The sequence below is a fragment of the Sminthopsis crassicaudata genome, chromosome 6 (genome assembly GCF_048593235.1).
Source record: "Sminthopsis crassicaudata isolate SCR6 chromosome 6, ASM4859323v1, whole genome shotgun sequence".
NCBI classification, from domain to species: Eukaryota; Metazoa; Chordata; class Mammalia; order Dasyuromorphia; family Dasyuridae; genus Sminthopsis; species Sminthopsis crassicaudata.
In genome coordinates, this window is record NC_133622.1 from 22,454,208 (window position 1) to 22,481,684 (window position 27,477).

Consider the following 27,477-nt stretch of genomic DNA (forward strand, 5'->3'; position numbering starts at 1 on the left):
TTTTCTACTCACACCCCGCCCCCCCTTCACATTTACAAACATATCTGCAGCCTCTATTCCCTTGCCCACAAATACAGTCAGGTATGACTTAAACCAAGATAGAATTTCTTTGGCTCTCTGACTTCTCAAGTTATTGGCCTTTTTCTCTCCTAGTCTTTCAGCACAAGAACTGGAAAGAGCAGTGTAAATTTACGACTTCTATTTCCTTGTCACTCACTCCTTAATTCCCTGAAATCTGGTTTTTATTATTAACCTTTAAATGAAGTAGCTAGGTTCAAGGTGACCGAGTCCTGCTACCCACACTCAATTTCTCTATCAAATGATCTTTAATCAGGCCTAATTCTCATTGAACTCTCTGTAGTATACGAGACTACTCACCAGTCTTAGTTCTTCTTTTCTACCATGGTTAAGGATAACATTATATATTAGAGTTGAAAGAGAAATTGGAGGTTGTTAAAAACAAGCCTCTCATTTTACAGGCAAAATGTTTCCCAAGGGATACTAATTTTCACATTTATTAATTCAAGTACTCCTACAACTACCGTGGAAGGCAGAATTTGAATACATTTCTTCATGTCTTTAAAATCAGTGCTCTGCCTTTTGTAATATCATTTTCTCCTGGTTTTCCTTCTGCCTGTTTTATTCTTTTATGCCATTTTCCCTTCCACCACCCTTAACTCTCCAATTACATGTATTCTTCAAGACTTTGTCCTTAGTTCTTTTGTTTTCTCTGAATATTTTGCTTCTTGGCAACGTCATTCACATTGGTTTTGATTGTCTTTACTTCTTTGACTTCAAATATCAGATGGCTCCTAACTTTATAATGAAAGGTGTTTTGCTTTCATAGGAATGACAATAGACCCTACAGATCATCTACTCTGGAGATATCATACATATAGCTCATACCTGACATAATACTTGGGAGTGTTTCCAGAATCAGAATAAAATTAGGAAATATTTAACAAAATAATAATTTAAAAATACAACATGAATAATGTTCATTTATGTTTTTTTAAGTCAATTTGTGCCTGTAGGGGATCTTTTTCTATTTGAGTTTGACCGCACTGATTTAGTCCATCACCCTCATATGCAAATGACAATAAAAATCCCAAGATCACATAACTATAAAATTTCAGTGCTGGAATGTAAACTCAGTGTTTGTTTTTTGGCTTTTTTTCCAAGCAAATCTATAGCCCATTCTTTTATATCCAAATGAATTCTGGTTCAGAGATCATTTGGTACAACCTATTAAACAACTGAAACTCTGCTGAATTTCCCACTGCTACTTCAAACTCAAACTAAGATGAAAAACCATTATTTTTCATGTAAGATCCTTTTTTTCCCTCTGTTCTTATTTTTATTATTGGTGCTATGTCATCAAGGCTCAAAATCCTAAAGTTATTTTTCATTTGCCATTCCATCAAGTTCCTTACAAATATCTGCCCATTCTTATTCATTATGTATCTTAATAAATCACATCAGGCCTTCCCTTTCCATTCACACTGTCACCAGTCAAATGTAATTTAGCCCTTTGTTACCAATTATAGAGACCATTGTAAGAACCTAAAACTGGTTTCTCTTGGTCCATTTCCTCTCATCTAATCTATCATTCACTCAGCTGACAAAGTAGAGTTCTTAATGCACATGTCAAATTAAGTTGTTGCCTTGTTCAAAAATTATCTGTGACTCATCTGAAAGATAAAATGTAATTCTTTATCCTTTTACCAAAGGCTTTTCATATACCGACTACAAACTGCATTTCTAGCTTTATTTCCAATTGCTCCTTTTCATGTACTGTTTCAGCCAAACTGCACAGACCTCTCTCTGTTCCCCTGTTTAGCCCTCTTATAGTAAAGTGTTCCAGGTCACCCATTCTCTAAGCCTGTGTGTGCCTCCATTCCTCACACTTGTGTATCCTTACTGCTGCTTGATGCTATTCTTCTCATCTGGCTCATTTGTCATTATCTCCTAATTCCCCAGTTCAAAATCTTCAATTCTACCTGAAATGTTCTTATAAAACTTTCATTTTTCTCTTTGCTTTCTTTTTTTTTTTCTTTTTAACACAATCCTCTTATGCTCTACTTACTGGTCTATCTATGTGATCTTTTTTAACTGACTGAAAGCTGCTGGAGGGCAGGGACAGCTGTTTTTTTTTTTTTTTTTTTTTCAGTGTCTTTACACATCAAGTTGCATATAGTAGATGCTCAATAAGTACTCTGATCCAAAAGTTATTTTGTTACGCCTTTCTTTGTTCAGAAAATATCAAAGTTCCATAATTTGTGCCCTCACCTATTCAAATAGGTGATAGCAGTGCAGCAAGCTCCAGTTTACAGGGGCTCAAATGATCAGACACATACAATTAATTAGAAGTGAACCTACACTCTTCACCTCAGGTCAGGAGAACTGTGATATGTTGGGAAACCCAAACCTCAAGAATTATTCATAATTTAGAGGAAAATAATAGTTATACCTCATTAATATCAAGAATAGGGTTTCAGGCAATCATATGCCATAAAACTCTCTTGCTTTATTTCAATCTAATCATGCTGTAACTCATACTTCAATTATTAGTTTGTTATCCACATCTCATTCCCTTTTTAAAATCTGGTAATTATTTCTCAATACATTTCATTGAATTGAACAGTATAGTATAAATAACGCAATAATCTTTGTATACAAAACTTGATTCCAAGCTTGATTACATGCTTTGCAATAACTATCTGGAATATTAGTGGCAAATCAACACATTAGCTTGATTGAGCACTTTCCTTTTTTTTTTTTTTTTTCCTTTCACAATAACTTGGAAATCGTTTCTTTCCAAGCTTCCTACTGTTCTACCATCGGGTGGAATTAGAAATGAAAAAGTCGACTACAATTTCGACCTATTTTTCTCATATGTGCATCAATTAATAAAACTGCTTTTCTAAACAAGCCCTTGAGAAAGGGAGATTGATGGACATACTATGGATAACAAAAAGTAACCTGGGATTGTCAAGACACGCTATACTTTAAAGGCATTCACTACATTCACTACATTTGAAATGCTGAAATTTAGGTGTGCCCAATTTAAAATCTTGAAGGAAAAGAACAGTTAATCTAACACATGACTATAAAGAAGACTTGCTAATTCACTGAAGTATTCTGGAATAAATATTAAATGAACAAATGCCAAGATGGATTAGACTCCACTCAACTCATGGAGAGGTTCATCTGAAAAGATATGAAACTCTGATTAACCAAATTATCCCTATGTATCTAAATTAAAGTGGAAAATAAATCTTCCACATATCAGATACTTAGGCTGGGGCTGGATCACAGTCACATAACAGATGGGGATATTCCCAATATGCAATTTAAATTGGCTAAGAATTGAACAGGATTGTGGTTCTTCTAATATCCTACTTAGTCCTCCCTAGTAATATTGAAAACTTCCTTGTATGAACAAGATCTAACTGCTCCCAGAAACACAATGCTCACATAGAGCAGGATGTCTTGTCAATGAAAAACAAAACAAAACATCTTGTTGCTATTAAAATATCAAAATCCTACACAGTAAGATTTACCTCTTTATAACATTATCAAAATAAGACAGAAGCAGGTAATAAGAGGCTTTAAATCTTGGTAAATCTGTATTTTGGCAGCAAATTTTAGAAAAACTGAATCTTTTTAACTACCTTAATTTATAGATCTTCAGCTGATTTTCTGCATAAAAATAAATTTGCTATTGTATCAGATAAAAATAAACTTGTTACTAAAGTCCTTCAATCAGTTTGATATTCCATTTTGTCAGCTTTTAATGAATAAAAGCCTAATTTTACTACATTAAAAAAAAAAAAAAACAGATGGAAGATTGACCTCAAAGTCTCTTACATGCAGAAGAATAGGAATGTTTTCTAGAGTAAGTGAAAAATATATTATATTTGGCACATCTTCCAACTCGCTGTTTAAATGGTGTGAATAGACTTTCCATACCACCATATGTTTGTGGTAAAAAGATCATTATTGTCCTGATAACATTGTTCCAAATGTAAAGACCCAGACTGCTTTTGATTTTAAAATCCCTAGGTGCTAATGAGCTTCAATTCAGTACAGTTTTGTGGGAAGAGCTTTAAGTCTAACAAGCCCAACAGACCGGATAGGCTAGGGAATCACAGAATAATAGAACTTCATAGATGGAAGGAACCTCCGAGGCCATCTGAGCCAATCCATAACCCAACATCAAGTCATCTTCTCTAAAATGGTCACATGTATTCAAATCTATTGATTAAAATTGTCAGTGATTATAACCTCAATATAATGCTAACTGTAAGTACTGTATGAGATAAACTCCTTTTTCTAATTCTCCATTTCTCCCTTTTCTTCCTTTCCCTCCTCCCCCTTTCCCCTTCTTTCCCTTCTCTCACATCTTCTTCTCTGTTCTCTTACCCTTGTCCACTTGTCTTTTCCTCCATTTGTTTTCCATTAGATTTCATTTTCCCCTCTAATCCTTTTCAATCCTTTTATCCCCTCTCATATCTTTCCTCTCTTCTTTCTCATCTCTTCTTTGAGTTACTCACTTACTTACTTTTTTTATTCTTTCCCCATCTTTAGTCTACTTTCCTTTCCTACTTGCTTTTCCTCTCCTTCCTACTCTTTATTTGTCCTTGAAACATAGTAAAAATCTTAATGACTAGAAAGATTTAAATACTAATGGTATATACATAAAATTTAAAGAATGACTTTTTAATGTATAGATTTCTATATGGATTATTATTGAGACATTATGAAATATAGTATGAAAGTATTGCTATTGATATGCTTATTCATGAATATAGGCAAGTTTTTATTTTGTTTTCTTTTTGGAGATTTTTAGGGTTAAGTGATTTGCCCAGCATTATACAGCTAGTAAGATTCTGATGAAAAAATTTAAATCAAAATCCACCTGATTTCAAGGTTTGTCACTGGTATTCTCTCCCCTACACCACATAGCTATTCTGACATATTAATTCTTGAAGAAAGTACCTTTTGTACTTTTAGAAGATATTGAAATTTAATAATCACACTAGATGCTGTCTATTTTTATGTGATGTCAAGCAAACAGCTGGAGTGGAACAGCAAAAAAAATAAAAGAAAGAAAGAAAAAAAAAAGATCAATTGAGCTGTCATTCTAATAGCAAAACCAAAAAACAATGTTTATTTTCTGCCTCTGCTGAAAATACAGCCACTTACCTAATTGAATAGTTTTAATAATAAATATTATAATAAATATGAATAGAACTATCATTTTGCCTGTTTGACCTCAATATGGTTCTCTTTTGACCTTGCAATTACAAATGTCCTTTTAATAGGACAACTCCATCTGAGTGACGGACTGTCTCCATGTGACATTTATCATTTTTTGACATAATTGCTGTATAGACCTAGCCATATGAAAGGCAGCTTTGGTTGGTCTGTGCATGTATTATTCTCCTGTGTCATACTATATGTTCATTGCTAATGGCAAGTGGCATAAAGCTAAGGGAGTAGATGAAGAGTTCTCAACTCACCAAGGAGGCCACAGTAGGAATATGGAGGAGAAAGATGATGTCATTAAGGTCCCTGGACTGATGAATTCTTCTGTTTTTACCTCCACAATATTTCTTGCTCTAGTCCTAGTAGACCACCTCTCACCTGGACTATTGCAATAACCTCTTAATTGCTTTCCTAACTTAACTCCTTTCCAGTTTAATTCATTCCTGACATAGCCACAAAGTAATTTTCCTTAAGTGAAGATCTAAATAAGCTATTCTTTAATTAATTAATGCACTCTAGTACCTCCTTATTAACTTTAAACTAAATAAGGAACTACTTTGGCCTTTAAAATGATCCACATTGTGGTAGTTAATTTTCTTGGCAAAGATATTGGGGTGTTTTGCTAATTTCCTTCTCCATTTTACAGATGGGGAAACTGAGGCCAAAAGGGTTAAGCAACTTGTGTGGAGTCACACAAGTATCTGAGGCCAAATTTGAACTCGGGACAATGAGTTTTTCAGTCCAATCTTAGAACTGTGCTCTGTGGCATCCCCTAGCTGCCCTCTCCAGACTCTACTGAGTAAAGTAGCCACTCTTTTTCCTCACATGGCACTAGATTCTCTCCGTTTCATTGTTCAGACTATTCTATGCCTGTAGAAAGGTGAGGTTCAGCTTAAATAGAAGTTTCTCAGGCATTTCTGTGGGTCATAGATTCTATCCAGGACTCTATTTGTACTGATGGCAGAATGCATCTAGGATGCAGAAAGGGCTGCTTTATACCAATAATGCCCATAGAGTAGAAATTCATTTCCAAAAATTAATTACTAATTTGCATCGGTTTGATATATCAATTGAGAGGAAACAAACTGAGGGGAAATTATGTACTATACAATTATAAAGAATAAAGAATAAATAACATGTTACTTCACATTTATAATATCCCTTTAAGTTTATAAAGCAATTTATATACATTAATTTATTGGATCTCCACAACAGCCCTCTGGGAAAGATGCTATTATTTCCAACTTGTATAAAGAAAACAGAGCTCTGAAAGGTTAACTTATTTCCCCAAATCCTGTTATGTAAGTGTGGTGGATAGAATTCTTTTTTAACAAAAATCTTCATGAAACCCATCCCCATTACCAAATTTATGCTAAAAACATTAAGAATGGAGTAGAAGAAAGCCACAAACTTTTAAACTTTATATTTTATAAACAATATTACTAAAGTTATCAGTATAAAATACCTTAATAGAAGAAACTTAATCGAATATAGTAATCTTTCTCAAATTCTCAAATTCTGGCTTTAAGAATATAACTCCAAACAATTGTTTGCTACTAAAGCTAAGTTTGAAATGACGTTTCCTAGAATTATTGGATCTACTTCATCAAGTGGCTTAAGATGTCATACACAACACTCCTCTCATTTTAAAGAGGAAACCAAAGTCCTGGAAAGATGAACTATATTGTTCAACATCAAGAGAAGAAAAGACATCTGGCATTTAAAACTCAGACATACTGTTTATAGATTCAACTATCCTGCATGAATTTCATTTTTGTATGATGGAGTAATATTAATTGTGATCCTTTGATAGTTAATCTTTTTAAAAGAAAAAAAATTGCTAAAACCAGTATGCTTGTTTCTCTTACTATTTATTTTGCATTACTGAAGCTACCAAGTTGAACTTTTACAGAAAACCTCACTCACCAGTCTTATATTCCTCATGTTTCTAGTACCTATATTTCTAGGAGGCTTACTTTATTTTACAATTTCTAATTCTCTTTGACGGTCTCTAGAACAATTATTGCCCTTTGCTAGATTTGACAGTTTCTCTTTAAAGTATACATAATACTGTCTACCTACCCAAATTTGCTTTCAATGGAAGGGATGGGTTCTGGTGAAAATGGTTTTATTCAATATTTTATCATTCTAGGTAATTAAAGACAGCTGTTTTTTGCAAATAGTGTGCTCTCCTTGTTTGAAAGGTACCAGATGATAACCTTGTTCCTATGGCAATAGGACAAATTCTTGGCATTCCAACTTAATGAAGCTCTAATTTTTTTAAGTTCAATTAGCAGTTGAAGTTGAGGTTGCATCAGATCCATTTTTCTCAAATTGGGGTTAGTTACCATAGTTCAATGGGAAAGCTAATGGGAGAAATTTGAGAGGAATCAAGGAGAATTTCCGAGCTTAGGATACCTGCTTCATAGGCAGTACTCCACTTAAAACCCTTTTAATGGACTAACTGGATCTCTTATGGTTCCAATGTGCAATCCTTCCATCCAGAAACATCTAAAGATAGGTACCCTCCCAATATAATATTAAACTGTAGAAATTATTCTAGGTTTTTCCCATAGAAAAGAATATTGTGATGGGGAAATCTTTACAGGCCTAACAAATGAAAACATCGAGAATAGTTGACTAAAATAAAATAACATTTGAAATGATAATCAACACATCCAAAACACATCTAATATTTCAGTCTTCTAAGTAACATCCTTCATTACAAGAAATGAACATTCTCTTTTAGGAAGCTCTACTCCCTAGCTTTAAAATCCAAATTTGATATTTTAGAAAGCTAGATTTAGTCCCAGTTGTCCTGCCTTGCTAAAGACAAAAGTTTAAATAGAAGTATCAGAAAAGAAAATGACTAGTTAAATTCTCTCATGACTGGTAATAGTGATAAATGAAATAATATCTGACAGTTTAAATTTAATCAGCATTTCACTGTTTTGTCTTAATAGAGCAAAATCATCTTAGGTTGAGTACTTAATTTACTATCAGCAATAAGAGTTGGGTAATGAAAGAAGGAATCACTCACTAGTTGGGTGTAGAGGGTAGAGCAATTAGGACTGCTCATAACAATTCAAATTAGATTTCAGCAGTGCTAGGAGTTGCTAATTTAGACAAGTATAAGCTTGGAAAGCTCTATAGCTCCCACATATCAACTTGAGCCTGAAATAATTTTCATAATCTATTGCATTTGTTTCTTGATGTTTCCCTGACATTTCAGGGGAGTCAATTTGGAGCCAAGAATTCTCATGTTAGATTCAAAGCCCCACAGTTTAATCTTTTTTTTTTTATGTATCTAAATAGAACTTGTTCTTTTCCCTAAAAGTCTACTTTTTTTAAGCAGGGAAAAAAGGGACAAAGGGGAAACAACCAATTAGTAGATAGAAAAAAAAAGGAAGTAGCTCTCTTTTGATTCTATAGAGAAAATGTTTGGCTTTAGGATTAAATGAAGGGATGGAGATAAAAATTAAAGCACTTTTTGGGGTTTCTTGTTAATTTTCCTCCTCCTTCCCTACAGCTTTGTCATGCCAAAGAGATGAACCTTAGCCATCTTGTAGGAGTGCCATCTCTGTTAACTCTATGTTGGAAGAAAATAATTACTGGCATTTTGGAATTCAGGGTTTTTTTCAAAAGATCAAAAAATTTACAACTTTTTTTTTTTACAGGATAGCAGTGGAACTAATAGTTCTTAGGGATTAATAAAATCCATGAAGACAAAATGTGCCTGTGAATTAATTATTTTTAAAAGAATTAGAATTTAGACATGTCATCTTTATAGACTCATAAGATAATTTTATATATTTGTGATATTTGTGAATGTACTAGACATTCACAATTTGATTCAGTCAAAAGGTTTGCTTACTTGATTCAAATATAGGTCCTCTGCAAAGAACTTTAGCGGCTTTTCTCACTTCTGTCCTGGAGTCTTCACTGTAAGAAAGGGCATCTTTGGTCAGATAAATAAAATAGCGGTCTTGGGGTCAATAGATCTGGATTGAATCACTGCTCTGACCTCTAGCTTTGGGACTTTTAATTAATCATTCACCATCTCTGAGCATCAGGGTCCTTCTGTAAAATCTGACAAGATTGTCTCTATTTATCTCATGAAGCTATTGTAGTGAAAGTGTTTAGTTACAAAAGGCAAACTAATGGAATTCCCTTTGTAGCAGATTTGTAGTAGAGTAGAAAGAGTCCAAGATGTAGAGTGAGAGGTACAGGAGCTCAAATTCTCCTTATTTTACTTAGTTTTGTGGGGTCCTGAACTTGTCAAATGGTCCCAGTTTTTTTCCTTTATATTTAAAGAAGCTATAAGACATAATCTTTAAGTCTCATATGTATAAACTGATTATCCTAAGACTTTACGATCAGATTTATTCATAAAGAATAGTCTGATGATAATATGAAAAATTTCTTGAAAGTTAATGGAATGCAAGGCATTCGAAGGTTCCTGTACTATCTTGGCTATCACATCAGAAATCATAGCAAAAAAATAAGAATCCTATTTGAGAGCTATTGCATGGGTGGGCTATGTAATGACCAATAATTGGATATATGTGGTTAAAAAAAAGAAGAGAAAAATCTAAGATTCAATGAAGGCTTTGAATATAGTTCATAAGATGAATGGTAGTGTTTTAAGACAAAAAAGAGAAGTTAAAATAAAAAAATACAAATAAACTTGATTTGGGGCACATGAAAGTTTTAGATACAATTCCTATTTTCAATGGGAGATATTGCTTATGCAGATACAGATACTGTTCTGGCACGCCAAAGAACTGGAGATCTCAAATTAGTAATCAATTGTGTACTGATGTGATCTGCAACCATAAGAGGGAATACTATTGTCAGAAGAGGGTATGGAAAGAGAAGGTAAGAGTGTGTAGAAAGACAAGATAAAAGAGCCAAGAAAAAGAACTTGGTGGATAACAATATTTAAGAAGAAATGATCTAGAGAAGTTATAATTAGTTAAGTAAAACAAGGAAAAGCATTTTATATTAGCTTGGAGAACAAAGAAGAGGTTATTCATAATAAACAGTATAAAATGCTTGCTAAAATGAAGCTGAAGATTTAATATATATATATATATATATATATTTTAGATTTATTGATTTAAAACTACCAATGATCTTCTAGAGAACAGTTTGGGGTAGAGCAATGGGGGAAAGAAGGCAGCCTAGAAGACAATATGGAGTTGCAGTAAAGGTGATGATAAAAAGTGATTTGCTTTTTTTTAAGGTTTTTGATTAAAGTTAAGAAATAATTGTTATGATGTCATAAATAGGATGACAGTCCTTTTAAAACATGTTTAAGAATTGGAAGACTCAAGAATATATGTAGTTTTATATATATAAATAAAGATTCCAAGCAAAGCAGAATAGGATGAAATCAAGAAAGGAAATTTGTCTTAGGAAAAAATAGAAACACCTTATCCTCAGAGATAAAAAGAAAAGAGGATGGGTATTTACTAAAATATTGTCTAAATTTCTTCTCCTTGATCAAAGAAGCTCTATCCAACACAATGTATGTCTCAGAGAGAATTTATACTAATGAATATAAAGTGAAACTTCCACTGAAATCTTTTACCAAAGTGGCTCATGTTATAGCAGACCCCCCCAAAAAAAAGGAAAAGAAAAAAGGAAAAGAACAAAAAGGAAAAAAAAAAAAGAAAATCAACAAAGATCTATAAAACTAAAGCAGAAATATCATATTATACATTATAGAGATTTTAAAGATTTTTGAAGCTAATGCTGCATTCATCTCTAAAAAGGACTAAGAATTGAACTTTTAAATTATTTACATGTGAAGTGATCTATATTATGAATTATTCTCAAGCTGTTGAAGATCCATTCATAGACTGATAGAATCAGCAGACTGTGGAGTTTAAAGAGATACTATATAGTAAGCTACAGGAAGTAGCTCAGAAAAAAAGTTGATGAGTGGTTGGATAGTTTTTGACAGATAGATAACTCAAGATTTTTAAAAGCAGAATGTATAACTTGGAAAAACGTATAAGTTTGTTACTCTTCTTTGGAAATCTTCCAATATGGTAATTTTCTGTGACATTGTGGAGGATCTGAATTGATGAAAGAGGAGCCTTAAAGCTGACCCTAAAAGAATTTTCATCCAAAATAGCAATAACTCTAACGTATCTCAGAAACGGGAGATTCAAGAAGTGTATTTTAAAAGGAAGCAGACTTATGATTTCCTCAGAGTATGAAAACTTCCTTTACCAATACAAATCTTCATTTTATTTTCTTAAAGAACTCCCTGAGAATATTGAAGGAATGTGCCTTTCCTTGAATCATATGCCCATTGCTTTAAAGCAGATTTCATATACGTCTTCCTTATTCCAAAACTGACTCTTTAACCACTACACCATTCTATTTCAATTAAGCATTTACTGAGCTCTTAGTTAGCACTCAGTGGAAACTATATGAGGACTAGAATTATATGCGCAGGAAAATCTGCTTTTTGTATCTCAGGTTGGTCTCTGTTCATCTCATGCATATCTTTCCCAGGTATCCCTATGGATGGAGACAGTAAAATATTTGCTCTTTTTCATTTTTCATCCAAGGTCCCTTCCATGAAGCTGGATCAGAGACAGTTGACTTCATACATCACTGCTAACTTCTTAAGCTACTTTATCACATCACTTAAAAGTCAAACTTAACACTAAATGTTAAGACAGGTTTACTTATAATGAGTTCCTGGAATTCAGCCAGTCTTCCTTTACTGAAGTAATGCTTACTGTTTCACAACTACACAAGAGGAGGACTGATCGCAATGGGATACACCAACAGCTGTTATGTGATAAACCAAAGTGGGGCAAGTGTGTAAGCAAGATGGGCAGAGGGAACTAACTGATATACTGAAGCACAATTTCATATGATACAGCAGAACTGTGGACAGCTGGGAAACAACAGCATTTGACAGGTCGGCCTGCTATGCTGTGATAAAAAATGAGTTTGCTCTTTTGGAGCAAAGGTAGAGAGAACAATTCGAGTCAAATATGCTGAATTTCATACAGTGTTCAATATGGAAAAGTGACTGCAGTCCTGAGCTGAGGAACAAGCTTTATGCATACGTAGCTTAGAAATAATGCAATGCTCGTGTAATCCTATATGAGCAGCATCCTTGGAAGGATATTTATATCTATTTCATCACAGGTCCAATGATACCTATTTAGAAACTTGGCTATTTACAAATATGGATATATATATATACACACACACACACACACACACACACACACACACACACATATATATATATATATAAACACACATATATATATGTATATATAAATATGGAAAAAGATATATATGTATATATACAAATATGGAAATATATATACAAATATATACATATATATATATGTAATGACACACTCTGTACTTCTCTAATGGACTCCTACTCTCTTCTATTGCCCCAAATCATAGGTGATCTTATATGTCACCTCTTTTCCACTAGGTGGTTTTCATTCTTGAACTATAAGCTCGCTGAAGAGTAGACTGTGATACTATAAAATATGTATCCCAAGGATATTTAACAGTGTGACTGGCAAAAAGCAGATATTTAATAACTTTTGGTAAATGAACAATGTCTAATAAGGTTCTTTCTAGGGGAAGAAAAATAAGTAGTCATGCAGAAGCAGTCATATTTTCAAAGAGAATGGATATTAATGACAACGCCAACTTAATATTGAAAAGCTAAGCAGAATAAACAAAATAATAAATTTAGATACCTGACACCCAGGAAACACTGAAACCTTGAAAAAAATCAGCTTTAGTGGTTGGTTATAAGGCAGAAGACATTGGCTGAACTATTAATCCCTTGGATTTGTACTTGTTCTGCTTAACTGAATTCCAAATCAATGATTATGATGTTAGTGACCCTAAATGGTTTACTACTTGGCAAAAGACATTTAATATTAACAGAAGAACAAATGAGACTTTTCTCTGCAACAATCAAATTATTACATAGCAGCAAAATATACAAATACAATATATAGATAGATATGTATGAGCACACACACATATGTGTATATATAAATATATAAATATATATATATATATATATATATATATATATATATATATATATATATATATATATATAACCTAAATAGTAGTTTTAAAGAGATCATCACCTTGAACATCTGAAATCTCATGTGTTTATGCACACACACAGGTATACGTGTGTAACAAAGTACCCAAATAAATTCTCCATTGTGATCAACAAAATGTTCATAATATTTAGTCATCTCCATCTGTTAATTAGCTTTACAACTTATTAAAGTGCCAGTACTTTTTTCTAGCAATACATTTTGACTACTCAGTTCACTCACCTGTACTTTCAAGGTAAAAGTAATACATTCTAAACTTCTCACTTTCTAAAGCATCTGAATCTAAATATATTTTATTTACATAACACATTTCACAGATGAGTCTGTTTAGCAATATCTAATGAAGTTTTTAAAAGTCCTATAAAACAGATCCATGGAAGCTCAATTAAGCCTGAACATATATGTTTTTCTAACTCCATTTCCATCCTCACCATTACTTTAGTCTCTAAGTTCCACTATATCTGTACCCGAGAGAGTAATGGGATTATTTCAATAAATGAGTTCAGAAAAACCACAATGGTTTTTGATTTCATCCCACTTAAAGCTGCCTGACCATTCACAACTTTGCATTAGTGCAAATTGGGTCAACTGATGCTGTGGACCGGTTTTTGTTAACACTGTTGGCAAGAGAGGGCTGAGCACTTGGCTAAGCTTACGTTTTGAGCTCGTTCTTCTGCAGAAAAAAATCAATGAGGGCATCTGGGAAGGGTCTCTGATGCTGAGGCTAATGCTCCTGCCTGGAGAGATCAGATGCTAGATGTAAAGGAAATATTCAGATAAGGAAAAGGGAAGGAAGGCTCTCAGATTAAAGAAGGAAAGGAAGGGAGGAAGAAAAGAAAAGCCATAACCTAATGCCTTTTGGACAGTATCTATCACCCTCATTTTCTTTTTACAAAATTGACAGGTACAATGTATGCCTGTAGCAGCTGTAATCTTTTTTTCCCCAGAGTCTGACAGCAGCATCAGCGGTTCCGGCTCGGGGTAAGAAGCTGATGGAGAAAGGAATAGTGCTGCTGTTCAGCCTGTGAGAAACCTGGTACTATAGACAAGGGACTACTTTGATCCTGGCAGTTTGCTCAGTTTGTTGTGGAAAAGTCCCTCTGTAGACATTCATCAACTCTTTAATGTTAAAGCCTGGACACCCATTTTGGTGACTATTCTCTGCCTGAGACACAGTCTGTCCCAGAAGTCTGAATGGGGAGAAGGACATGAAGACAGATGGCGAGACAGCCAGCCTGGTAGACAGAGATGGGGAGACAGAGTCAAAGAATCAGGGACAGACAGGGGGACACAACAGGGACATAGAAACAGACAGAGACCAGGAGACAGAGAATCTTAATGTGTACAAACCATTCAATAATTCTACTTTACTTGCTTAATCTAATCCATTCTCAGTTCATTTCACCAAAAGACTATATTCCCATCAATGGCATCCTTTGGAACATTTTATCCAGATGAAAATAAAATTTGAAGTATGGGTCTGGTGATATTTCCCTCATGTTGAGTCAGGGTGTCTTAGGGGTGAGGGACAGTCTAGATTTGTGGTTTTGCTACTCGGTCATATTTGTTTGTTTGTTTTGCTCTAGGAACTTCAAAGAGCCTACAAGGACATGGAGGTACATAGATTTTAGTCACTCAAAAGAAAAAAGAAAAAAGATTTAACAAAAATGAAGTTCAAATGCAGGCTAAAAAATTCTGTTCCGTTCTGGAGAAAGAACTGAGGAACTGAGAGTGTGAACAAAAGTACATATATTGGCTATTATTTTTATTTTTTCTTGCTTTTAGTTTTCAATATAGCTCATATGGAGATAGATTTTATTTTATTTCACATCTATAATTAACATATTATTTATCTTTCTCAGAGAATTAGGGTTGGAGGGAGGAAGAGAACTTGAAACTCAAATTAGAAAATATTAAATAAATAGCAAAATTTTAAAATGGTAAAACTAAAAATTTTAAAACATTCTTTTTCTATTATGGGTTGAATATATTGAATACAATTTTGATCAAGGCCAAGGCAAAATTATGCTAAACAGACTGTATTTTCCATCTACTTATATAAGTATTTGTCTTACTGGTACATTTAGACCATTACTACAAAGACAGATATATAGAAGGACTGTTTTGAGTTATATTCCTGGCCAGGCCTGTTTATACCAGGCTATCTTTGTGTATTTCTGATTTTTCTTCACATAATCTTAACATCAAGTTGACCAAAAGTCACTTTAACCTCATATTTTTGTGAGCTAAATTTACACACACACACACACACACAGAGAGAGAGAACTTATTTTGAATATGTTTTCTAGCTCAATTTTCCAATAAAAATATAATAAATAACAAGAAAAAATAACTGGTAAGCAATATAATTTATTATATCAATAAAATGCTTAACTGAGATTTTCTATGAATCAAAAATAACATAAATTTTGCTTCCATCCACTGAAAAAATACATTTCATGCTATTTAAAATATTTTGAATAGATGGCTTTGCATATCACTAAATTTATATATTTTTACCAACATTATATCAATAAAAATCAATGAATGGTCAAGGTTCTTTATGATATTGAAAAGTTGCATTGAATTAAAAGATGTATAATACTGAAATCAATAGTCAAGTCTGCAGCAGTAAAAATAAAGCATTTCAATATGCTATTTTTGTTCTAGACCCATGGAGTTCATCTCTCTCTCTCTTTCTATCATTCATACATAAAACATTTGAGACTCCAAATATACATTTTTCTGCATTGGCAGTTTTCAGGTTTGATTCTGACTGTAACTTCTTAGTAGTGAAGGGCAGAGAGTTTGAAAAGTTTTCCAAATGAGACTAGAGGGGCTCATTAGCCAGATTGAAATCTCTAAGACATTTATTATGAACCTTTCAGTTGAGAGGGGAAAAAAAAAGCTCACCACATGTAAAATAAAACATGAATAATAACTGAGAACTAGGCAAAAAGTTCAGTTATCAAATTTGGTCTTTGTTACTATGGAAAGGAAAGTTCCTTTACTTCTTAGGTTCTGCTATTTGGAAAATGTTGCCTCCTTTATTAGTTCTCTTAAAAGTTTAATTAATCCTTGGTTTAAAAAGTTGTTGTAGGTTATATAAGGCAGAAAAATGGGTATCTCTAGGTCTACCTACACTATTAATTCTAATTTAATTTACAAATAAGAAATGCAGATTTCTTCTTGATATATTACTGAATTTGCTTTTAAGAAAGATCACATGGTTCTCTGAAAACAAAAGACAGACAGCAGTCTTCAAATTATTAATTACTTTTTCTCCATGATTCAGCACTTAAAACTGACTTCTTATTACACTCAGGTACATATATGCCAATTCTAACTTTTATTTATTCACGAAACTTTGTAGATATTGTGAGTAGAATTGAATACTATTAAAAAGATTTGTATTAACATAAACATTTAATGTGGGTTTTCAATTATCCATTATATGAGGGAAATATATAAGAAAAGGAAAGTATTGCTTTCACAGAATTTCACAGAAGTCAACATTTATTTTCTCATAGTCTATAAATTAGTTAATTATTATAATATTTTTAAATATTGGAGAGGATGTGGGAAAATTGGAACACTAATGCATTGTTGGCAAAATTGCAAACAGATATAGTCATTTTGGAGAAAAATTTGGAACAAAAGGATATAAAACTGAATATCCTTGAATTCAGGGATATTAATTCTACATTTGTAACACAGATCATAAAAAATCAAAAATGTCCTATGTGTACAACAATACTCAGAGCAGCTCTTTTTGTGGTGGCAAAAAAAAAAAAACAAAAAAAAACCCCAAAAAACAAATAAACAAAAACGGGAAATTGAGAGGATGCCCATTAATTGGGGAATGGCTGATTCAATTGTGAAGTATGATTTTAATGCAATTGATATGTCTAGCAAGAATGTCAGGGGGTATGTTGCAAGTTTTCTTGATCTACCAGATGCACATTAAGTTTCTTTTTCTACCAGAGCCAAGTAGCAATGCAGGATGTATATAGACTGTGAATTATTCTCCCCTTTAGAAATGAAAATGAAATAACAAGAGGAATTCTTCCCAGTTTGATATGGAGAATGAGATATTCCTTAAAGAACTTAATAAAGTTTTTTTGTTGTTGTTGTTTTTGTTTTTTGTTTTTTGTTTTGTTTTGTTTTTGTTTGTTTTTAGAAATAGCTTCCTAGTCTCTTACATAGATTTTAAAGATATATGTAAGAGTCTAGGAAGCTATTCCCTCAGAAGACCTAAGTGTTCTAAGTGTATCTAACAAAAAAGTCCAAATCATCTTTTTTTTCTTTTTATAATAAGCATGGACGATTTTTTTCAGGAAATAGTATAGCTGTTACATAGGAAAAATAAAGAAAAACTAAGCAAAAAACAAGAATAAACAAACAGAAAATGAATTCTGGTACTTAACAGCTTCCAAGCAGGAGACCCAATAGCCATATATTATGTTTTGTGATTTAGATGAGAATATTCTGTCTAACAATGCAGTGAAGCACTTTATCAGAAAGTCTTCGGGAGTTTGCCACTGAGTCTAGTTTGCCACTGAATTAATTATTGAGACTTGTATAGACATGTAGGTGTCTAAGTGACAAGACTGCTGGGTCTAGAGTCAGGAACATTTGAGTTCAAAGACTTACCAGCTGTTTGAAGGTGGGCAAATCATTTCACTTCAATGTGCTTGTTTCTTTTGTTATAAAACAGGGCTAATAGCAATTCATCCCTTTCACGATTGTTGTGAGGATCAAATGAGATGACAGTTGCAATACACTTAGTATGGCACTTGTACTTACTAGGTACTGTAGAAATGTTCATGTTCTTCTCTTCCCAGGGTCACACAACTATCGTTGGGAAGGAAGTGAACCTAAGTGTTCTAGGCTCTTTAGCAACTTTCTTTTTCTGATTGTGTATATGTTCACCAAACTTGAATGATTAGGTTATATGCCCCTCTCTACATGGTATAATTTTATTTTTAAAATGTTATTTCAATTTTTAATTTTAAGTCACAGTTGCTAAATTTGACCCAAAACCATTTCTAAAGACAAAAAAGAGAATGCATTTAAATGAAAAGTACTCAGTGACCCAACCTTGGGAAAAATATAAGCCTCTTTCTCTATATTTTTTTTGAATGAGAAGAGAAGCATCTTTTAGCAACTGTTTCCTAAGCTCAAGATTGACCAATGCATTTATCTGGATTCTGATTCCTCCTTGCTCATTTGACTGCACTGCTTTGGGGCTTTTTCTGACTTCTCCATCATGGTTCAGAAAAATTATTAAGAAAATCTTACATCCTGAAAGATCCCATCAGCTTTGGTATTCCACCTTCTCGCCAACTTCTGTACTCTGTTTGGATGGTCAAGTCATGAACTTTATTTAACAAGGGAGTTTAATTCCCTTTCTCATCTGACTGCATTACTTTAGGACTTCTCTGATATTGTGCCCCTTGACAACTGGTACCTTCCCTGCTCCCCCTATCTTTTTAGTTTTTGTGTGTTGTCTTCCACCCATTATAGTTTTTAAAATCCTTCTTCTCCTTTTCTTTTTCTCTCTTCCCTCTAATAATTTCCCCATTGCCTGTCTTTTGGTATCAATTTGTCTCTGTGACCACTTCTGTATCCTCAGTATTTAGTACAGTGTTGATGCTTAATAAAAGTTTGACTGCTCAGCATCTTTTGTATATTGTTTCTCTTTGTGTTACTATTGCATGTATTTTATATAGGTTTTCTACTAAAAACAGGACTCCTATGGGTATTTTATTTCTAAATAATCAATGATTGCCTTATTATACCATTGGGAGCATATTTCCAGTAGGGGGTTGACCTTTTTCTTGGTCAGTATTTAGATAGTATTTTAACTATTTTTGCAAAGACATTGAAGCAGCTATGGAATATGAAAGGATGAATGAAGAACATTGGGTTGACTGAAGCACTGGATGTGAGTTTAATAGTACTGAGAAATAAAATTGTATAGTTCAGCCATGGGAAAATTGTAGAATACTTTGGATATCATATTCAAATTAGGCTTTATTCTAAATGAAAATAATTTGACAAGGGAGTGTACATAAAATAAATGATCTTTTCAGAAGATTAATGATAAAGGAATCTATAGGATAGTTATGTAGAATGAGTTAGGGTAGAAATTAAGGAAAGTATTGAAGAAATTCTAGCATGATAACAATAGCCATAATGTCCTTAAGTAGTGCTTTAAGGTTTCAGAACATTAAATGTATATATCATCTCATTTGATAGTCTCAACAACTCTGTGAAGTAGAAACTATTAGAATCATCCCTGTTTTACAAATGAGGAAATGGAGGCTGAAGAGTAAATGACTTTCATCCTTAGGTCAACACTATTTGGTGGAACAACTATTTGGTGAGGTTGTTATTGTATTAAAAATGGGTAACTGGAATAAATGATAGAGAATAAGAGCCAGATCAGAGAAACATTTGGCAAGGTCATAAGATATAATCTGGTAAAGCAATATGGATAAAATGTGAAAAAGCAAGAGTTAAAGATGATATCTATATTTTCTGGTAAGACATACAGAGAAAATACATGAGAAAAAAGGAGGTTGGGAGAGAGAAATCCACCATATGGTTTAAGTAAGGTACTTAAGAAAAGGATATCAGATAGTAGAGGATTGGGGAAATTGGGATAGGAGGTTAGCTTTGGACATTCTGAATTTAAAGTTATAACGGAATAGAATTTTGTGATGTCTTGTGAATATTTGGAAAGAAATCAAATATGGAAATGTCAACTGGAGTCTAATAAAGGCATTAAGGCCATGAATTCTGAATATAGTTCTATTTACAAATACAAAGTGGAGCTATGATTAAATAAAACCACTGCAAAATAGCCACTGTAACCTCAAGGCAAGGAAATAATGTATTTTGGGGTAATAGCTTCCCTCTAACCTCTGAAGGTGACACTGAGTATAAATATAATCATTTTCATTATAGAGCAACAAGAAAGGATAGATAATATGAAGACCAGAAGGTTGCAAATCTCAAACTCCATAAAAAATCAAGAACACGCATTTATACCTGAAGGTGGAAAATAGCCTTTTCTGTCCTTCTGTTCCTACACAGTAATTCAGCTAAATTCCCTCTGGACAGAGCTATTTTGTGAGTAATCCATCATTAAAAGCAAGCTTTCTGATACTGTGGAAGGTGAGTCATGTTGTTGTCTAAGGACAATGAGTTTTGAAGTAAATTCAGTTTAATCCTTGGCTAAAGGAGTTGAGATTTGTCATCACTGAACTCACGCACTATTGTTAGAGGTCTGGACTTGGTTCACTTTAGAAATCCTCAATCCCCTAGCAGCGTGGCTTTCCAAATAGATATAGCTGAAATATGGCTTTGTCATCTTTTCTCCACTGAATTTTTTGAGTAATTCAGGAGAAACAAAAACATTAAGTATAATACCTATATTTCTCATTTCAAGGTTGTTTGGCATTTGGAACTGTGCGCAGATATCTATTTCATACAGATTTCGCACATATGAACATCAAATGTTTCATTTTCACTCATAAAAGTAGTAGCCTCCAAAGAAAAGAACCAAATTAGATTATAAGTTCCCTTTTCACAAAAAAAAGAAGAAAGAAAGGGGAAAAAAGATTTTGCCCTAGAATCTCTCTGGCTTCAATACATCTGCTTTAATATTTTGTTGTTCAATTCTGGGCTTCTATACACTTTCTGGACATCTCTAGTCATGCTATGGCCGCGTATCCCTATTCCTTTCTAGTTCCTCTTGATGTTGTCCCTTTCCATTCAGATGGAAGGTATTTGAGGATAGGGTTTATCTTGCTTAGTTTTAGTTATATTCCTGTACTAATCATAATGCCTAACGTGCAGTAGGTGCTTAATAAATGCTCCAAGAAGTTGATTAGAGTTTCCCTTAATGCAATGATTTGCTTTCAGAGGTTGTGAATTCCTCATAATTCCTCATCAAGTCTTCAAACTGAACCCAGAGCACCACTTATTGAGAAATAATTTATAATGTTTGGATCAGGAAGTCCCTTTTTAATTAAGATTTCATGATTCTTTCATTTTAATGGAAATACTTAGCATTCTTTAAAATAGGAGCAGACGGCGTGAAAATATTATTTATTTTTCATTTTTCAATCATTGCATTATTAGGAGAGTCCTTTTTCATGTTCTAAAAAAAGATCTTTTTACATACTTCCAATTTGAGGGAATAATGTCAATGTGTCATGGAATTTATAACACAAAATCAAGTTGCTTAGAGCTTCCATGATACCATATGATATGAGTTTATAATCCCCTTTGTCAATTGGAGAATGTCTTATATTGTTATAGATTTTATTCAGGTGATGTATTTGAGAAATGAGATCTTTGTTAGAGAAACTAGCTATAAAGATCGATTCCCAGCTTCTATTTTCCTTCTGCTTTCCCTTCCTGGTTGCATTGGTTTTCTCTGTACAAAAACTATTAAGCTTATTATCATCAAAACTATCTATTTTACATTTTATAATGCTCTCTCCCTCTTTTTTGGACATGAATTCTGCCCTTGTCCATAGATTTGACATATAGATATGTAGCTCTTCTAATTTGCTTATATGTAAATTCTATAGTTTTTTGACTTTCTTCATATACATGCTTGCTTCCATCTTGAATCTAATTGATACCTGAAAATTTATTTTTCATTTTTTCCCAACTGATTCAGATGTGGAGCTATGAGGCTAGAATACCAGCTGATACCTATTTTGTTTATATTTATCAACTTTCAGTCTTGGTACATCCTCTGAGTTTCATCTACGAATAGGCTTAGAAGGTGGAGTAAGAGGTATTATACCTTGGCTCGCACTGGACTAGGAGCTATTTTTTCCTCAACTTTTCTATTTGTTTTCTCAACATTAAGAAAACCTGAAGGATCAGAAGGTTTTTCAATATGCAAGAGTTCTGGATGCTTCATCATGTTCTTTGATTCTAATAGATGCAGTAAATATTTCAAATTAGCTGGAATCTGTAAAATTTGGTTGTTCCGGTATCTGTTGAGGTAAGGTACTAGTGATTTGGGCTTTCAGTATTCACTGGGGGATGCCATGAAGACCTAGAGCCTAGGAAGACTGTTGTCATGGTAGTACTACAGGAGAATGAGCCACACAATCCAACCTATTGTTGTTGTGTTGTAAAGATCCTATGTTTCCCTAAAGTTGACTTAGAATAGTAGGGATGAGGACTTGGAGGTAAAGGGAAGGAGTTCAAGGTTATGTGGAGATGTTTCTGAATGCAATTACTCTCAGCTTATGGTGTTCTCAGTTTCCTCTGGGAAATAAATAAAAAAGTCTGAAGCTATGTTCTAAAAATCAACTATAGTTTCAAAACCAAATTTCCCTGCTGAATTATGTTATCTGTAATCTACAAAAAATTTTTACAACTATTCTTACATTGCTATTGACTTCCACAAAGTGTGTAAATTGAATTGTCAGCTACATAAAATGAAGAAAGATCAGGGACAAAATGATTTTTAAAAGAGCTTTAGAATCTATATAGAAAAAAAAATAATTAGAACAAGAATGCAGTATGTACTTTTTGGAAAACAAATTTCTATGAAAATAGAAATAATATTTTCTCACGGATGATAATCTTATAATCATTAGGGAAAGAGGACAAGGCTAACTATAATTCACATGAGGCCAGAAATAATATGGCATACATCTTCATATCTTCTATTACAATGCTATTTATCTAATAAAAGCATATCAATTAGTTGATACTTTACTACTTTAAAAATCAACTTTATTTATTTGCTTACTGCTTTCAAGAGAGATGACTGAAAACCATGTGTACCTTCTTAATGTGTTGTCCATTAATTATTATATAACATCACATATGGAAAATACTGGGTTTAATTTTTTAAAATTATTTTTATTTAATTATTTTCAGAGAAACAAAGTAAAATCACACTGTCTCTGTAGAAAGCTTTGACTACTTTTTCTGATAAAACGGTTTAAGTCTAATGATTTTCTCTCTCCCTTTTCTTAGGTTACAGAAAGGGGCCATCACCAGCTGACTTCTAGACTTTTGCCTTCCCTCTGGATTTGGATGACTGGAGGGAAAATGAAGCTGATGATTTTGTACAAATCTGCCTAGCTTAAATCTGTGAGTCAAGATATGACCCTTGCAATATTGTTGGTCCTCTTCAAGACTGAAGCACAATCTGTTCAGTTTTATTTTTTGGTCTTATTTTACATTATTTTAACTTACAGAAGGATTCTGAAATCCTTATGGAAACTGAGGGGACATAAATGAGTAATGGGGCAGCTTTGTGGCTAAGTGGATGGAGTACTGGTTATAGAGTCAAGAAGACCTGAGTTCAAATCTGACCTCAGACACTAACAGGCTACAAGCAAGTCTTTTATTGCTCTGTTTGCCTCAGTTTCCTCAACTGTAAAATGAGCCATATGAGAAAATGTTAAACCACTCCAGTGTCTTTGCCAAGAAAGTCCAAAACAGGTCACAATGAATCTGACAACTGAAAAAATGAGATAATTGAGTTAAATGGATAGTTCATACCCAAAACAGATTGTCTTGAAGGCAAATATGTTAAAATGAAGACATCTAAAGATTTTTTTGTACTATTACATAAAACATGCCTAAAATGCTAAAAAGAGTAAACTAGTTTTGTTTAATTTCTAGATAATCTCTATATAAATGAATGGAAACATCAAATATTAGATTCAAAGGTGATGACTGAAACATGAATCATCTTTGCATTTTCCTGAATGAGTGGTCAAACAGCCTGCACATGAATTATTTAAAAGGAAATATAAACACATTCCTTTAAGGGAATAATAGGATCTTTCTTAACAATAAACTTATTTTGAAATTCTTTCTCATATTGAGCTGAAATTTACCTTCCTGTCGTTTCCATCCAATGATCCCAGTTTTGTCTTTAACACCATGTAGAAAATTACTATTTTTTTTTAAAAGAAGAAGGTCAGCATTGTGACACCCATCCTCTTCATCTGTAGGTTAAACCATCTCCCTACTTCCTTCTACTGATCAACCTGACAATTTAGCATTCCATCATCCTTTTGTTCAATGTCCTCTATCCTGACAGTAGTTTTCCCATTGCTGCCAAACAAAAGTAAAATATATCTGAATAGTTTATTATGAGTCCATTCTACTTCAGAAGTTCAAATAGAGAGAAGAATACAGTATATCTCTGAGCAAGGAGGCTAATGATTTTTTCTTAAATACTGATAATGTGAGCTAATTTCAGTATAGGAAACTGCCAAAATAAACAAAGTCACTTTTGCCAGAATAGAAAATATGAAGAATTTAATAGGTTTTAACTTATATAATTTTGTTCTTATATACAATAAAATATAAATGTAAACAATATGACCTTAGAAGGATAAGTAGAAAATAAGGAAAGAAAAGTTGAAGTTAAGAGTGTAGAGCTTCATTTCTCAGTTAGTTCTCCATTGGGAACTCTCCAAACAGGAAATTTCTTCAAGTTTCAAGACAGTTTCTAGTTTTGAGAATGAAGATAGAAGAAGCTAAACTCAGTATTAAAAGACTAGAAAGATAAGAGAGTATCATATCATGTCCATCATGTCCTTATATCTAGCTTGTCATTTTAGACAATTCAGGCAGTTTCACTTGGGTGAGATCCAAGACCTTTTTTCCTGGTTGAGTTGAATCACTTCCAAAAGAAGAACTACTTCACTCTCTATTGTCTGCTATATTTCTATATTCTTCTGTATGTATGTGTGTGTATACAGACACAAAGACACATATACATGCCTTCCATACTTCCATAAGTCCTATTTTTCTGTTATTTGGATAGATTTTTAAATTATTCCCTATATTTATTCATTATGAAACTGATATCAAATGGGGAAAGGACCAATTTTTGGATACAAAGTTTGACAATCCTGTTCAAAAGTTAGCTGAAAACCAATTATATGCACTAGACTAATAATATTTAGGACATTAAATAGATAGATTTATTGCCAAGTATACCCACTCTGAGTAGAGAAGAGACTGCTGATTTCATACCCAACCTACTTTTTCCTTTCCTGACAGGAATGAAACTCTTCCTTGGAGAAAGTTCAGGTATAGAGTGGAGAATAAGTAGAAGATGCTAGACATATCTATTCTGTCTTTCTTCAAACCATGTGCAATAAGATGCCTCACAATAATCGGTCTTTTCTACATATTTGGTGCTCATCACTTTTATAATATAGTTATATATGTAATTTATTACAATGCAATTTAAGAAATCTGATGCATATGAAGGATAAATGACTGAAGTAAAATACAATTCACCAAGTATGCTAATTTTCTTGAATCAATAGACCAAATTAACTTTTATCCTTTAGATTTTATGTAAACTACTTCTTCCACCCTTGTCCCACCAAACAAAATATATTCCAGAGGAGTAATCATTTACTCCTTTTTTTTTCCTTTTGTACATTATTTTAGGCAGCTTGTATCCTCTGACATCTAGAGATCATTAGGTCCCCAGTACTACTTAATAGACAAATCTCCTGATTTCTACTTTCATTTTATCATACTATCAATGTAGGGAATCTCTCAGTCAACTGGCATTCATCAATAGCATCAACTCCATGTCAGGTACTGTGTTCAGCACACAGGATGTCTACGAGGGTACACAATCCAATTGCTTAATGGGACGAGATTTGAGTAAGGTTATGTCAATTTTTTTTTCACACCACTGATTTCTGTAGTTTTTCTTCCATTCTAGGATGCACTTAGGAGAAATTATCAGCCCAAATCATGTAGAGTAGGAGGTTACATAAGTTTTTTTCTAATTATTGCGTACGCAAATTTTTAAATGTTACCTCTAAAGGATTTTTGAAATATCCATAATCAGAATAATTCAAAAGCATTTTCAGTAGGAAAAATCCCTGTAGTGCCATTGCATTTAATTTTAACTAAGCTAAATATAAAAATTCTACTCCAAATGACAGGAATTTAGCATATCAAAATCATCCCATCTAATCAAAGAAAAGCTCGATTGAAGCCTTCCAAAGATCAGGCCTTTCCAGCCATGGAACCCACTGAGTTGGTACAAAACATTCTCTTCTAAACTCCCTGAAGTAGCACTTGCCCTGCTGGGGTCCATGAACCAGAGGGATTGATATTGATTCACATATATGAAGAGCTACTACATCAGTAAAAGGAAATCTAGCATTCAAATAATGTTTCCTTCTACAATTGCTTATAGGGGCTTGACAACCCTGAAGGAGGCAGTTTAAAATAAACAGTGAGTGAATCTATATTCTAATAGCCAATCTCTGCATTAAAAAGCATCAGATTAAAAATAAGACAAATCTCTTTTTTTTGTCTTTAAAATGTTATTTTATAAAATATCTCCACATTTTGTGCAATTTGGAACTCCAAGTTTTAAAAACTTGTTTGTAAAATGGCACATATTTTATATGTATCTTTCACAATAATGGGCCACAACTGTAGTCATTCCTCAGTTGATGGGAATTCCAATGATTTCCAATTCTTTGAGACCACACACACACACACACACACACACACACACACACACACACAATAAATTTTAATATAAATAGATCTTTTTTAATTGATGTCTTTGGGATATAGATCTAGGAGGGCTATCTCTAAGTCAATTGGTATGCAGTTTTACAGCATTTTGAACAGTTTTGAATTGTTCTCCAGAAAGGTTGTACTAGTTTGCAACTCCAACAGTTAGTACACATATCCCATTTTTTCCTTCACACCCCTTCCAGCACTTTTCATTTTTTTTCTTTTCTGTCATGTAAGTAAAATTCATAGGTGTGAATTAGTATCTCAGACTCTTGGCCCTTCAAGTATGACCTGGAAGTGTTAAAAGGCAATGGAGTTGCCAAACAGCCTCGGATACTATGCCCAGTGCTAGCACAGTGAAACCCTGTAAAGTTTTTTTTTTCTTTACCACTTGTCAGATCCCCTTATTTCTGAGTTGAGAGTTGCTGAAGCTGCTGCTACTTTCGTTACCACTACCTATTCCCCTCACTGGCATTCTATCCACACATGTTCACATTCAGCCTCT